Raw genomic sequence first — 14,326 nt, forward strand, 5'->3', positions numbered from 1 at the left:
TCCAGAAGCGCCGCTTCCGCTGTGAACGCAGTCCCTCGAGGACCAGAGAGCGGCCCCTAAGTTCCGCCCAGAGCCACTTGTATCCGGCCCTGGCTCCGCCCTCGCTGCTTGCGCAGGCGCAGAGTGGGCCTGGCTCCGCGCTCTCCGGCTTCCCGCCCGGGAGGGTCGCTGTGGGTGGGGCCTCTGGTCGGGTGTCCAGGAAGAGCCCCAGGGTGACGGGGTGTCCAGGAAGAGCCCCAGGGTGACGGAGGGAAGGCTCGCCGGCTAAGTCCAGGTCCGAATATCCCCGAAGTAGTCTCAGCTTCGTGGATAGTTTGCAGTTTGGGAGAGCCTGTGTTTTGTGTGGGAACGCGAATTTTCTGGAGAAATATCAGAATAGGGACTGGGTACAAGAGAAGGCTCAGCCAGTAAAGCCAGTAAGGTGTGTGCCTTCAACACACACACACACACACACACGAGAATCACACACACACACGAGAATCACACACACACACACACACACACACACACACACGAGAATCACACACACACACGAGAATCACACACGAGAATCACACACACACACACAGTAAACACACACACACGAGAAACACACACACACACACATACACACACGAGAATCACACACACACAGTAAACACACACTCACACACACAGTAAACACACACACACGAGAATCACACACACACACACACACGAGAATCACACACACACACACAGTAAACACACACACACGAGAATCCCTTCAACACACACACATGAGAATCCCGCACACACACACACACACACACACACACACACACACACACGAGAATCCCTTCAAAACACACACACACACACACACACACACACACACACGAGAATCCCTTCAAAACACACACACACAGTAAACACACACACACACGCACGAGAATCCCTTCAACACACACACACACACACACACACACACACACACACACACACACACACACACACACGCATACAAGAATCCCTTTCTTTGTAATTAAAATAGCTTGCTTTCAAGTTCTTTGGTCAAACGCTCTTCCTTTTTGAGTATTTAAAGCCTGTACCAGAGCATGTAAAGTTACACATGGGCTTCATGTTACTGTTTTTTTTTTTTTTTTTTTTAAACTTTTTTTTAAAGATTTTATTTATTATGTATACAGTCTTGTGCCTGCGGGCCAGCAGAGGGCACCAGATCTCCTTCAATGTGGTTGTGAGGCACCATGTGGTTGCTGCGAATTGAATCTCTGGAAAACAGTCTGCTCTTAACCGCTGAGGCATCTCTCCAGCCCCATGTTACTGTTTTTATGTTGAACAGTGTACGGGGTCCAGGAGATGGCACGTCTTCCAAGTGTCCCAAATGTTTCTAATGCTGGTACACAGATCACACTTTGAAACCAATCGACTACTACAGATATTATAATACGAATGTTTAAGAAGCCTGAATTAAATAGTTGCCAGAGAGATGGAATAAGGGTTACATCAGAGAGCGAAACTGTGGAGCAAGAGTTGATGACAGATGAGGAAGACGAATGAAACGGGCATGGGTAAAGCTGAGGTACAATGCCCTGTACTCCCAAATGGTGGATTTTTCTAATTACTTAATCACAGCAACATTTAAGATTCTGGAATCTTTGAAAGTTGATTTCTTAACTGTTAACTTTCGAGCACTTGATTTAACACTCCTCCCCTTACCAAAAGCAATACTATAAAATGTTTCTTTGAAACTTCTTAGACTGAGTTTACTTTTCCTCATAATTCAGTGAACTCTTGCTGTGTATTGTTTAGGGAAAGGATGTTTGAATGGGGAGGAGTAAAAATTGAGTCTTTTTTGATAAAGCGAATCCAAACAATAAACAGTCATTCTCTTATTAATAAAACAAATAAATATGGAGATATGTCATAAGTAGGCCTATATTTTATATTAGGGTATTAAAAACAATTATTTGATATTTTTCTAAATCTAGAAGCACATGAAGGCCGAAGAACTCCATTAGTGACTTAGTTAAGTAATCTTATAGATAGGAACTAAGATCTAGGGTAGTTACAGAGTTAGTCCAAGAACCAGTATCTAGTTAGGGGCAGATTTATTGTAGAGTTTAGACTGCTTACCTTAGTGTCCTTTTAAAACAGAGTTGTTTGAAACATGCCAATAAATTTCTTTATTATTGTGAGGATTTTGGCTGGGGGCAAGATTCGGGCTAAGGACATAATTTGTTTACAGATGTGCAATAATAAGCTATAAAAAATTTTGTGTAGATACACAAATATTTACAATTGCCAGAAGAGGGCAGTGTTTACCTGTACAATGAAACCTTTGAAACTAGAGCTGAATGCTTGTTAATAGTTTTTAGGCATTTGTGTGTGTGTGTGAAACTTCAGAATGAAATGGGCCAGCAGTCTGAAATATAATATATGTGCACCATACATATTGAAAATACATGTAAATGGGTTCTTGAAACTAAGTAGTTTATTCTAAATCCCACAAAACCGGGTATACATATCATATTTTTGAGCAGTTTTAATCTGCTGAAGTTTCTTTAAAATAATATTTTTATACTGGGGTTGCATTATGTGGATTTGAAGTGTTTGTTTTTTAGTTCTGTTTTTTTTTTTTGTCCCAAAACTTAGTGTTACTCAATTTCCTTTTTGGTGTTGTTCTTGAAACGGGCTCCCATGTATCCCAGGCTGGCTGAAAACTTTTTATGGAGCCAAGGATGACCAGAGCGTCTTCTCTTCCTGATTCCTCAAGCTGACTGCTAGAATCACAGGTATGTGTCACCATGCCCCATTTATTCAGTAGTGGGAATTGAAGCAAGGACGTCGTACAAGCGCTCTTTGAGCTGCATCCTCACCCCTTACTTTTTCTTACAGAGCATACTGTTCACTTGAACAACAAGAATTATAAAGCACTCATTTCGTGTTCTGATTACCAAGGCTCATTTAATATGTCTAATGAATATACATATATTTACATGGTTTTCACAAGTAAGTTGTAGAGTGTAATTCTCTTCAAGTCCTGTTCCCCTTCCTCATACTCCCGCCCGCCCCCAGCATTCTTTGATATGGGACTCAAGTGCTCAAACAAGAACACGTAACAAATTTTATGATGACATTTAACTAATTATCAGTGCTTTAAGTGTTATTATTTGTGTATGTGTATGTCTGAATGTGGGTTTATCCATGTGAGCACAGTGCTTGTGTAGGCCAGAAGAGGGTGGCATATCCCTTGGAGCTGGAGTGTGAGTCATGGAACTTGGTTCCTGGAGACAAGTCTCAGGTCCTCTGGGGAAGCAGCAAGCACTGTTCACTGCTGAGACATCTTTCCAGACCCAGCATTGCTTTAAAAGGTCAACAGATATATTTCCATAATGGTAGAGTTTATAATTTTAATGACATGATTGCACACGTGGTAAATTTTTAGTAAAAATTAAGTATGAAAAATTATTGAAAACTAATATAAATTCTTACAATAACTAGATGGCTTATTATCAGGAAGCATTACCACGTTTTGTTATCTACTTCATTTGTTATTTATATAGCATTTATTGCAATGTTATCATGAGAGTTCTACATATGGACCCATAGACAGCACAGTCCATAGAGAGACTCTGGGCCTGCCTGGCTTGGCATGTGTTTAGTCACAGCCCAGAAAAGTAACCTCTATAGTAGTCTTATTTTTTTCTTCAAGCTTCAGGTTAGTTCTCAATCATGTATATTCATTCCATTGTTTATGGTGGAATTTTCCACGTATAAATTGAGTACGGCAGTTTTTCTTGTGTATAGCCCTTTTAACACCAGCCACCAACAAAAATGCTCGCCGAATCCAGATTTTATTTAAAACTGGAGATCAAGTAGATGGTAATTACCTTATGCCAATGTAATTGTCAGTTTAGATGCCATCCCTTTGCTTCCAAATAGACTCTCTGTTTCAAGGTATTCTTTAAGTTGAGCTAAAATAAGCCTCTCCTAATTCATGTCACTAGCATTCAACAGGAAAGAAAAAGTTGTCTCCAAAAATATCCTTACGGACTTCAGTATAGAAATGGCACACGGTATACAGCATTTGTATATTAATAACTACATTTTGACTTGTGTGGCGAATATTCTTAGTTGCATTCTTCTTAAATCTTGGTTTAATTAATTTTTGAAGAATGATATAAAGTCCGATATTTCTTTTCATAGTTGCTATTGTGATTTGGATATGAAGTGACTTGAAGGCTCATGTGAGGAAGGCTTGCTCCTCACCTGGTGGCTCTATCAAATGGTGGGTGTGTCATGAGGACTCTGACTTTATCAACACATTAGTTATTAGAGTTATAGTTGGTAGGCTATTAGAAGTGGTGAAAGTGTTAGGAGGTGGGGCCAGTTGGAGGAAGGAGGTTGCTGTGGGGTGCCTTTGAAGGATGTACTTGTTTCTAGATTTTTCCTGTCTATTGCCATTTCCTATCCACCAGGGGATGAACTGTTCCAGCTGTTCTACATAACGGCATGCTCTTGTCCATGGTGCTTAGCCTTGCCTTAGGTTCAAAACAATAAACAAACCTCTGACCCTGTGAACTAAGGTAAATGCTTCCTGCTTTAAGTGGGTGTTTTGTCGCATATTTGTCAGAACAGTGAGAGTCTGAGTAGCATAGTTTAATTTAATTTTATATTTTGTCATTAAAGGTTAAAAAAGGTGGAAATGTACAAAGACCCATTGGGGGGAAAGTTCATGGTTGATTTCTTTATTATGTTAGCAATTTTGCAAAGATTTCATGAAAAGGTCTTATTAAACTTCAATGTTTCTGGGGCCAAGTATATGTTTTTACAAAGTAATTAAGAGGGGAGATACATTTAACAGGTATTTACTATTTTTTTCTCTGCGTTTAGAACTCATTTGTAATGTATACAATTTATAAATAGATTAGAAAAATCTTTCCCCAAGGTTTCAATTGTGAAGATAGAAATTAAAATAAAAGTAGTTGGAGCATAATGTTTTTTCATTCATTAAAAAAGGCCAACTTTTGTTGACAAAACAGAGTCAGGATTAGTTTCTCTTAAATAGATGTTGACATGCGGGGAGGCCAGTACAAGACTGATCCAGACCCCTGAACATGGATGTCAATAAGGAGGCCTCTGCACTCCAGGGAGCCTCTGATGGTGGATTAGTATTTTTCCCTGGTGCAAGAAGGGACTTTGAAAGCCCATCCCACGTGAAGGTGTACACTCTGACCCTGGACACATGGGGAAGGGCCCAGGACCAGCACAGGAGGATTTGGTGGACTTTGCAGAGCCCCCACTGAGGGCCCTGCCCTGCCTGGGGAGTGGTGGGTGGATGGGGTGGGGGGTAGGCTGGGGGTGGGGGAGGAGGGATGGGAGTGGGGGGGGAGAGGGAGAAGGGACTTACATGTGAAACAAGCTTGTTCCCTAACTAGAACTAATAAATAAATTAAAAAAAAAAAAAAGAAAATAGATGTTGACATGATATTGGCTGTTTCTCATATAGAAAAGACCCAGTCAATCTGGTATGGTTAATATATGATAAGAGAACTAGATTTTAATAATTACCCACTTAGTAAACTGGGAAATTGATCTGAATAGATATTTCTCATGATCTGAATAGATATTTCTCAAAAGAACAAGTACAAATGGCCAACAAGTGTGTGAAAAAATAACCCAAACCAGCAACTAACAGGGGAATAGAAATTAAAGTTATTGCATAATAAACGTTCATAGGTGACATGTGTGATATGTATATATCTTGTTAGCATATATATGGTGTGTGTGTGTGTGTGTGTGTGTGTGTGTGTGTGTGTGTGTGTGTGTGTGTGTAAGGACCTAGACTCAATCCTCAGCATTATAAAGAGAATAACAGACAGAGAGAAATGCTGGTGAGCATGTGGAGAAATGGGCATTTCAAAGTTAGAACAACCATTACAAAGTAATGCGCCATGATTCGTCAACATACTGAAAAGAGAGCTACCACACAATCCACTTCTGGCCATTTCTTGGGATACATGCAAAGTAATTGAAACATTCAAGGAGGAATCTGCCTGGCCATGTTTATTTATGGTGTTATTCTCAGTAGCTAAGATATGAAATCAGTTCATTAGTCCATCAGCAGATGAGTGGATAGTGAGAATATGGTATATGCATATTCACCATGCACTATTTAGCCACAAAGAATAATGAAATCCTGTTACTTACTGTAAAATGTATGGAAACAAAAGACATAAAAATAATGCAGATATGGAGAGATTATTATTGTATGTTCTCTATCATAGGTGGAAACTACAGTCAATTAGAAAGAATAGTGTTTACCAGGTATTGGAGGATAGGAGCAGAAGAAAGGAGGGCTGGATTTCTTCTGTGTGTGCTATAAATGCATGTATGCAAATGCCACACTAAACCTCATTAGTTTGTGCAATCATTAACTGTTAGTATGAATAAGTATCCTAAATAATAGAATTAAAAATGTTCTGAATAATATTACACAAATATTCTGACTGAAGGATAAAGTGGTTCTTTATCCATGTGATTTGTCAACCCTGATAGTTCCAGCAGAAAGGAATATAAGAGGAATATAAAGGATGACAATTCCCGGGCTAGTTAGGAGTAGTATTCAGGAATGCTTGTTTGAACTGTGGAGAACAAGTGAATTCTTACAGGTTCTAGTGGAGCTGTGTAATGGAGACTCAGGGGTAGCTTATGGCATCATGTTAGGTGAGTTAGTCTCCAAGCCAATATAAAGGTATCGTGTTGGATAATTTTCACAAATTTGTAAAAAAAAAAATGCTTGTCTCACCAGTATGCCTGTTACACCCATCTTGATTTTTTGTTATTTTGTTTTACAAAAGCCTTTGAGTGACTTTATAGGAAAAGAAATGACTTGGGGAGGCATTTGTAGGAAATGTTTAGAAATGAATAAAGCAAGACATGGAGGAATAAACTAGTGAAGGAAATTTAAAAGAATTGGGAAAAGAGAGAATGTCATAAGAAACATATGTTACAAGAACAAGTGAGTTTTTGTTCTTATAACATCTGTTTGGAAAAATATTGCTTTGGTAGTCTAGGCTACAGATCATCCCTAAAGAAGACTGGTTTGGAAAAGTCCTAGACTGTCCTCTAAAATGATTGAACCCTGAAGTGATAAGTGTTGGGTGACATAGTTCAGCATGGAACTCTTAACACAAATGGCTTCCAAGTGAAGGAGTAGGACAATGAAACAGATTTCTAATAGAAATGGGTAGTGGAAGCTAGCACAAGCCATACACAGGTAAATAATTGTTTAATTTTTGGCTTTTTAAAAGACATTATTATTATGTATGGGTTTATTGGATGTATGTATGTGGGCAATGCCTGTGGAGGTCAGAATAGGGTGTCAGATCCTCAGAACTGGAGTTGTCAGTGGTTGTGAAAGGAGAGAGGAAGATAGCAAGCTTTAGCGTTATTTAAACATGAGTGTCAGGCTTGCTTAGAAAATACTAAGATATATAAGGCACCAAAATTTTATTTTATCTTTAAAGTTAAAGTGGTGAAAAGTGAATAAGAGAGTTGACTTTTGTAAATGGATCCATTTTGAAGGTCAATTAGAATACACTCTCTAAAATTCTGTGTGGAAAATGTTATCTGACTTCATAATGAACATATTTGATTTTTTGGGTACATAAAACATAATGCTCCTTACAGCTTATGCATAACCAGTTTTCCTAAGCAAGACTAATTATTTGAAAACAAAGTAGGTGATAAAAATGGGAGGGGCTGAGGAGGTGGATCTGCTTGGAGGATGCAGGCAATACTTTTAAGGAGTGCCATTTCATGGGCATCTGGGTCTTTGTGTCATGGTTTGTGTGGATGAGCTGATTCTGATGTGTGGGTGAATCATATTAACGAAGGTCTGTTTGTCAAAGGCTATGACTAAAAAATGAATTAGCCATGGCAATGAGGTGATTTCTATGCTTGGAGGAACAATGATACGTAAGTGACAATGGAAAACACTAAAGTGATTTCATCTGCAAGACAGCTCTCTCTCTCTCTCTCTCTCTCTCTCTCTCTCTCTCTCTCTCTCTCTCTCTCTGTGTGTGTGTGTGTGTGTGTGTTTTACAGGACCACCTTTACAGAGTAGTGTAAAAGATAGGAAATGTTTGATTTATTTGATGATAGTTTGTAGCAGGGTTTCTTGGATCATGACACAGAGATTTATTAACAATTAAGAATGTGGAGACTCATTATTAACTATGAATGCTTGACCTTAGCTTAGGCTCATTTCTGCCTAGCTTTTTTAAAACTTAAATTAACACATTTATATTAATCTATGTGTGGCCTGAGGCTTCTTCACCCCATCTACATACTGTCCATCCTGCTTTCCTGCTTCCTCCATATCTGACTGGCTGGCACCCAGCTGGCAGGCTGCCTCCCCCCTTTCTCTGCCCATCAGCCCTGCCTATCCCTAACTATTGGCTGTGCAGCTATTTATTAGGCCAATCATGTGCTTTAGGCAAACAAGGTGAAGCAGCAACACCTCTTTACATAGTTAAATAAACACAGCATAAACAAAAGTAACACAATTTTATATAGTTAAACAAATATTCTGAAGCACAAACAAATGCAACACAACTTTATATAGTTAAACAAATATTCTATTCCACAACAATAGTTAATATGTATGAATCTATACTGAACAAAAATCCTGGTATGTTTAGTGACATTGTAACTAGTAGTACTTTTAGTAACCTGATATTTACAATAGTATATATTTTTATTTAAAGAAAATTAGAATTAAGAAAAACTGTACTTGTGTTAAAAAAGAACATGTATTTAATCTTCCAAATTAGTCCAGGCCATGGTTAATAGTGAATCTCCTGCAGCAGATGCCTGTCTCAGCCAATGAGAGAGGGGTTTCAAAAGCAGTTTTGTGTTGTAATCAAAGTGCATTTGGTGAGGGTGATTAGAACTCTGTTAAATCCCAGAAAAAGTTTCTGCAGATGAGTTTATGCCCACATTTTGTGAACCAAAGTACGTGCTCCACATATTTATCTTGACATAAACTTAATAGAGTTTATACAGTTTGTGATAACATTGGTATGTATATAAACATAGGTGATTACAGTTTGAATTTTTATATGTATTTGAATTAAACTGATTTCATTAAATCTAAAAGTAATGTCTATGTTTTAGTAGGTCTTTTTCTATGCTTATTAATAACTTAGTTATTAGATGAACATTCTTTAATTTGAACCATGACCTGTTGACATGTTTCTGACACTCATGTTCTTTAGGTACCTTTGCAGCCTTTTCTTATGTGAATTTCCTTTGCATTGATTTCTGAATTCTATTCTTCCTATCTAATGCCTTTCAGTTCATATCATATCACATGTGAGTGGGTAGTATCTGAGACAATTTTATAAACAAGATGTAATAATTTTATATTAAAATTTATGTGCAGTGTGTATTAAGCCTAAGATATTGGTTGACTTTACTAACAATATGTTGGAAGTAAATGAAGTAAGTTTCAATGACAACAGCAACCAAAAAAACTCCAAGGAAGGTCCCAATAAATTATTTTAGAAAAATCATTGTTCAAAATCTGATCACTGGAGTTTCTTAGAGACACCTGAAGGAAAATGTGAAATAATTTAAGAGGTCTCATAGGCATTTTCTTATGTTGTAGAAAAATGTGTAAGGTGGATAAGGAATATTACCCTGACTGATTCAGAATTCCCTGATTCTACTTCACTGTGTAGTTGGCAGCCCTACTTCTTTCTGTCCCTTCTTAATCTGTATCAGTCACTGCAGTCTATGGAAAGTGATAGCCCAGTCTGTGGAAAATGATAGCCCAGTCTGTGGACAGTGATACATCCCACAGTGAAGGCTGATAAGAAGGCTAAGGGAAAATGAAAAACAGATGACCCTTAAGAAGGATTTTATGTTAGTTACTTCTGTCATTCTATACAAACTCAAATATCAGGAAAAATAAGACTACATTGTATCTTAAGAGTTATTTTTTGGTAGATAAGTGATCCAATGTCTACACAAGATTTTAAATATGGACATTCTTACTAGTTCAAGTATCAACCAAAAGCCTGGTGACCATTTACTCTGCTTATTTTACTACAAAGTCTGTTGTGGAATATAGCTTAATATGTGCTACATTCATTTATGCTCTGGAATATCTGTTTAGTGATGCAAAGATGTGTTGCATTCTTTTATGTTGCATTTGTTTAACTCTGTAAAGCTATGTTACTTTGCCTGACTGTTCTGAACAGCCAATAGCTAAGCAGGAGAAAGGCTAAGCCAGGTTGGAATGCAGACAGAATAAATATTGAGGAGGGAGGAGTGATAAAAGGAGAAAGAGAGGACACCTGGAGACAGCCACACAGCCACACAGCCAGAGACAGAGTAAGAAGGAAATAAAGATATATAGAATAAAGAAAGGGGAAAATCCTAGCAGCAAAATGTAGTTAAAGAGAAATGGGATAATTTAAGTTAGGAGAGTTGACTAGAAACAAGCCAAGTTAAGGCAGGGCATTCAGAAGGAAGAATAAGTCTCCATGTATTTATTTGGGAGCTGATGGCTGGCTCCCAAAAATTAAAAAAAAAAAAAAAGCAAACAAAATCAACTACATAATACACAAATCTTATTTTTTAAACTGAAAAAACAACTCAGTTCCAGATCTCTTGCTCAGCCACATTTTAGATTCATAATTTAATTACTTTACTAAATAAGAGTTCACAGTTGACGTGGCAAAATTGACAGTTTTCTACAATAACTTTTTGGCTTAGATATGAGTGATTTTCAGAATACAGAGTTTTGCAAATGAAAATTCCTCCTAACTGTGGAGCTCTTACAGAAGAGATTATTCATGGGCTATTTCTTCATTAAACACAACCATAATTCCACTATTAGTGGTGTTGCTTAACAATAATTTTATTATGAAGTTTGGCATTAATTTTCTTCCTTTGTTCACTAATCCCTGTACAAATTTTCAAGGGCAGAAGATAGCTGGCTTGTTTCCAGCATTACTAATTTGAACATGATGCTGATAAGAGCCATTTGATGGGAATCACAATGTCAACTGTAAGGAATGTGTTTCTCTTACAGCATCTCAGAGTGAATGAGGGAAGTAAGCAGATAACAGCTGAGCAGTTGCTACAGGGGATCTGGGGACCGCTTTGCCCTCTTAGACATTGTTAGAAGCTACCAAGGTTTTTGTATATATAACTTACTGTATATACAACTTATATGATGTTTATCATAAAAAATCTTTTCTGTTTCATTTAAAAAACAACAGTGAAACTATTTGGTTTTGTTTTTTAGCATTGATGACTAAATGGAGGGCTTTGCATGTGTTGAAACTAAATCCCAACCTTGAAAATGCATGTTGAGATTTTTTTCTTTTTGAAACAAAAGAAAGAACCTCCCCGCCACATAGTGATAAGAGCAGTACTGTTTTACATTTCTTTTGTAAATGCTTTTTCTGTGCCGCTTAATAAAACACAGCTGGACTCTCCTATCTTTTGCATTCCACTAATTCCAGTACATCATTTTGGTTCAATGAAGAAAAACTTGGCTCCACATAAATATGCATCTTAAAAATGTGTACTTTACTAACTTCCAAATTATTGTGGGTATTATTTGTTATTAGTACTCTGCATCTCAACTAGAGAGCTTTTTAAAGATAAGTTTTGTGGGAAATCTGAAACTATACAAGTAAGGTTTTAAAACTTTAGACTCTAAACTGTTTCTCAAAGATTGTTTCCAAAGGAATCCAACTTTTAATTTAAAAATGTAATATTCCAAGCATAATGAAACAAGTCCAGAGACATTCATCAGTTACCTTCTAAAATAGAAAAATATACCCATGTCTCTGGTCTTGATTTTATAGTTCTTAGGTAAATTTGCCTTAATGTTTATTATTTATGCATCCTTTTCCTCATTCAAGTCTTTTTTTCTTTCAGGTCTTTGGTCTCTATTGTTTTGGAGACTCAATATATATGGGTTATGTAGATACACCAACAGCAGGGCAAGCCAAGGTTACATCAGTGCTATTTGGCATGGTCTTCTACTCCTCTGGATATCTGTGCTCTCTGTGGGCAGGAAAGAAAGCCATCTAAACACAACCTTTGCTTGAGTTTGAGGACTAGAGTGATTTTAAAAGAAAATGTTTGTTTTAGTTGTAAATGTTTGTACCCCAAACTGACGTCAGAATACACATTTCCTTTTATGACATGTTAAACATTATTACAAATTATTTAGATTGTGCCCACACATTGCTTTTAATGATGTCTCCATTTTCTTTATAAACATTTGTACAAAATGTCTCAGCTACTGCTTATCAAAACTTAAAAATACTCTTTCTTTCAAAGTAAGATTTCCTCTTCTTCAGATGATTAAAAACAAAGATGGCATTCTTTATTGAAAGTTCAAACAGCCTTGTGGGAGGATGTGACTATCTTATATATTCACAATTCCAGAGAAACTGTCCTCTGCCTTCTGTTCTTGTCCCAGAGAAAGTCATCTCCTTTCCTGTGCTCTCTCATCCACACTGTTTGTGTTTTCCCAAATTACATTCACCATGGCTTGCAATGGTGTATTTCCACAAGCAGCTGATTAGAGTCTGCCTCCTTCACTGAACTGTGTGCTCTGGCATCCTTCACTCACATGTTCAGAGCCCAACTCACTGGGACGGACACAACACACATACACACACACACACACACACACACACACACACACACACACACACACACACACACACGAATCCTGGATGGTGCTGAATAGATGAATGTGTGTGTGCTAGTGACCACAGATGTACATGAGATTCCCCAGAATATTTCCCTGTACCTTTTGTATTTTTAGGATTATCTATCTTAAAATTGGCTCCTGTGAAGAACATAGTTCTTGCTTTTTGTTTGTTTCCCATCTCATGGACTGCTCCATTCTTCAGTCATGGTTTTTCATTTGATTTCATGAACTTGAGGCAAGTGCTTGAGGCAAATTCTGTCTTAATTTCCTCCCTGCCTCCCTGCCTCTCTTTCTTCCTTTCCTCTCTCTTCCATACTTTCTCTTCCCTTCCTTTGATATTCCTCTTTTGTCTCCTGAATTTTATCATTAGCCATAAAATCTATTTCTTAAAATTGTCATTCTGTGGTCCAGATTGGCCTGGAACTCATTTTTAGCCCAGGCTAGCCTTGAACTTGGCTCCTACCTCAGTCTCTCAAGTACTGGGATTACAGGTATGAGTCACCATGCCCAGCTAATTTCTTAATTTCTAAGATTCTCTCTCTCTCTCTCTCTCTCTCTCTCTCTCTCTCTCTCTCTCTCTCATCTCTCTCTTTCTGAGGTTGGGTCTCATTATTTAGCCTTGGCGGTTTTCATCATTTGTAGTCAATTCTAGTACAATTTTTTTTTTTGGAAATTTAAGAAATAGACCACATTTAACCCCTAAGTATGACTTATTCTTTTTATAATATATGCTCTATAATTGATAGTCAACTGCCCATTAGTAAATATACTGCATTTACCTGGAAGAAATAATTTATATTTCTTAAGATTAAAAGGCAAGGAATTTGAGGTGGGGTAGGCAGGGATGGTGGCAGTCGACTAGATGTAGGAGGAGTTGAGGAGGCGAAGGTAGGAAACGATGTAACAACAGTACATGCATATGGAACTTTCAAAATAAATCTAAAACGTAGTAACAACCTTAAAAAGACTTAGGGCTAATCAGTATACACCAGGCTCTGAGCAAGCCTCACTCACCAAGAATAACCTCCCTCTGGGAAAGTCCCTTGCTCCTTCCCAGAAAACTGACTTTTGAACATCCAGCATCCTGGATCACAGTGCCACTAACAGGGTAGCCAAGTAAATCAATCCCAAGCTGTTTGGGACAGAATTGAGAATGACTATTTCCATGTGTGCTTTTTCACACAGAAACCTGATTCAAGGTAAGTGGCAAGAAGTTCTGTATCTGTTAATGAGGGAGAAGTAACTTCAAGACCACCCTCAATCTCACAAAATCTCAAGTCTAAGACACACAAGGAACACATCTAGTCTCATCCCTGAAGAGACCTTGATCATGGATACTGATTTTGAGTTTTGTGGTTTCAAAGATTTTGATTTTTCGTTAATGGTTTCAAGAGAGTCAGTCTAGTTCCTGCTATGTCATCTTCACTGGAAGTGGAGATCCCACTGATTTCCAGTAGTTGTCATCCACCTTAGATGCTTGGGTAAATCCCACTTGATTGTACATGTTACCCTTTTCTATAATGTTGGCTTAGATTTACTATGTGCTCTTGAAAAACTTGCCTATGTGCTCATGAGCAATGGTCCCTTTTTCTTGTA

The 14,326-nt window shown here is 37.8% G+C and overlaps 1 long non-coding RNA gene across 7 annotated transcripts in view; it reads left to right on the forward strand.

The window, feature by feature from the left end:
• The first annotated feature begins 7 nt into the window (after positions 1 to 7).
• Positions 8 to 14,326, forward strand: part of LOC103164117 — a 272,296-nt gene continuing 257,977 nt past the window's right edge. For 2 of the 7 annotated variants that reach the window (XR_004771002.1, XR_004770999.1), the window contains exons 1-3: positions 8 to 274; positions 2,635 to 2,774; positions 4,461 to 4,568. This is a non-coding gene — a long non-coding RNA (uncharacterized LOC103164117). The remainder of the gene's footprint in view (positions 275 to 2,634; positions 2,775 to 4,460; positions 4,569 to 14,326) is intronic. The other 5 variants (XR_004771000.1, XR_004771001.1, XR_004771004.1 and 2 more) reach the window with 5 other exon arrangements.

This window comes from Cricetulus griseus, chromosome 8, assembly GCF_003668045.3.
Source record: "Cricetulus griseus strain 17A/GY chromosome 8, alternate assembly CriGri-PICRH-1.0, whole genome shotgun sequence".
Lineage (NCBI taxonomy): Eukaryota > Metazoa > Chordata > Mammalia > Rodentia > Cricetidae > Cricetulus > Cricetulus griseus.